General features: G+C 40.6%; 1 protein-coding gene across 3 annotated transcripts in view; it reads right to left on the bottom strand.

Annotated features, from left to right (window-relative positions):
* The window catches only part of LOC131722737 (zinc finger protein 436-like), a 15,203-nt gene extending 14,771 nt beyond the window's left edge, over positions 1-432 (bottom strand). For 2 of the 3 annotated variants that reach the window (XM_059015771.1, XM_059015768.1), the window contains exon 1: positions 327-432. The gene's annotated coding sequence lies outside the window, so the exon portion shown is untranslated. The remainder of the gene's footprint in view (positions 1-326) is intronic. The other variant, XM_059015769.1, reaches the window with a different exon arrangement.
* Positions 433-2,103: the final 1,671 nt, after the last annotated feature.

Genomic DNA, 2,103 nt, shown 5'->3' with positions numbered 1-2,103 from the left:
CAGTTCATGCACCGCGTTACAAACGGGACAGCGCTGCACAGAGCGGGACAAACTGTGCGATTCAAATCTCCTGCAGTACTACAGACGAGCCGCCGATACTCATCTCTGATTAACCCAACATGAATACAAATCCGATCCGAACTCAGTCTGTTTCAAAGAGCGCCGGAGAGTCTGCGAGCAGCTTTAATAATAATGAATGCGCTGCTGTGTCTGCTCGAGTCTCGCATCAAACTCCCGGTCCTCTAGATAATATAAACACATTACACACCCCCGAACCACACACGGGGTGTCCAGCGGTTGTACTGAATTCAATTCCAATAACTCACCGCTCTCTTACTCTCTCTACCTTATATTCTTTCTGTTTTCTCGTGTCTTTTTCTCCAAGCAACCCAAGCAATGTAACTTCCGATTCCGACTGGTGCACGGATTTAAAGATCCCCCCCCCCCCCCTAGGGGAAACCAGTGCCTACATGTTGTTAAGTACCGGTTTGTTTAACCAATTCCTCGAGTAAAATAAAAGACTAATTTGTACGCACAGTGTTAAAACTGAAAAGCTAATACCTCACTTGGGGCTCACACCAGGAACTACTTCCAGTAAGAGACGTATGAACCGCAGTGAACAAAATAAATAAAAACAAACATATTCGACCCATATAAATCAACACACTTTTTGTGATGCTGGAACAGGGTATATATATATAAGGAGTGTTGATAATTTCACCCTAAACTTGCATACTGAAAGTAGCATGTCAAAGCAAGAAGGAATCTAATCAGCAGAATATGCCCGTGTAATCACAACTCAGAGACAGGCAGACCTATGACATCACACATGGGACTACAAACACAGGCAAGGGATTCTGGGAATTGTAGTTTGCTTGCAGCATTGTGATGGACTAATTGTATAATGAGATGGCACCGTCATTGTAGGTGAAGTGTCTGTTATGCTCATTCGGCACAGATTAATTGAGAGGGAGAGATGAGTAGGGTATGAAAACACCTGTAAATAACTGATTAGAGGCAGAAAGAAAGGCAGGAGAGAGAAACAAGGCAGGACTCGGACGTCGAGAGATAGACATACCGTCAATTTTCAATTGTTCTGCTATTTCTTGACATGTGGCGTCCTTCTTTTCATTGTATTTTTAATCAGACACTGGCTCATAAAGAACATTATATTTTTTGACTTTAATAATTAAATTGATGTCGATTTTTTATTTCTGTGGTAATGTTGCCTGAGCAAGACAGACAGGGTGCGTTCACGCCATGCACACTTTCGCCATTCTGCACAGAATCGGAGCAAGTAGCCAATGAATTTGCAGAATCTTTACAGAATCTGCGCAGACTTAGCAAAGTCTGCGTCTCGTGAACGCACTCTTTGTCTGACAGCCGCTACCTTTGACCTTTCTGATTGGTCCATTGCGACGCGAACAGCGCGTAGCAGAATACAAATGAAACAGATATATTTCTAGATTTGCTCGCTTCATTCATGCCGCTTGCTTCGCTTGCGTTGTGCATTACTCAGTTTAAATCAATAGTTTTCATTATTTTTGCTCGCGTCCTGTGTGCATAGCTCTTTTAACCTGCAAGCCCTGCATGCCCACTGACGTGTTTGATTTGGCATTGCATGTTGCAGAGATGCGCTTACACTCCGACTTTTAACAATGTGTTTGTTAACATTCATTTATTCAGCTTTTTTTGTTTTTTACAGAACTGCCCCTTTAGTCACAGTCACGCCCCCCGTGTCTATGTATGAATTACTGACTCATATTTGTGATTTGATTACACCAGCAGATGAACTGATAATGTATGGATGTTATTTTGTGAAAACAACACAATATTAATAAATAAATAAATTACACTACAACATTTTATAAATGAATACATTATACACCAAACTGCAGCACATTCGTTTACTCTTAATATCATAACAAATATACTTATTATAAATACATACCTTCTTTTATTTGTTGGGAAACGGTGTGGAACTGAAGTGCTTTTTAATACAGTGCTATTTGAATATTTAAAATATGGTTATCTTCAAAATTAAAATATCATCAACGGTGTGTTAATTAAACGAAGCGCCTGACGCCACTCGGAACTTTCGCA

This window comes from Acipenser ruthenus, chromosome 51, assembly GCF_902713425.1.
Source record: "Acipenser ruthenus chromosome 51, fAciRut3.2 maternal haplotype, whole genome shotgun sequence".
Classification (NCBI taxonomy): Eukaryota; Metazoa; Chordata; class Actinopteri; order Acipenseriformes; family Acipenseridae; genus Acipenser; species Acipenser ruthenus.
This window is presented reverse-complemented; position numbering and strand designations above follow the sequence as displayed.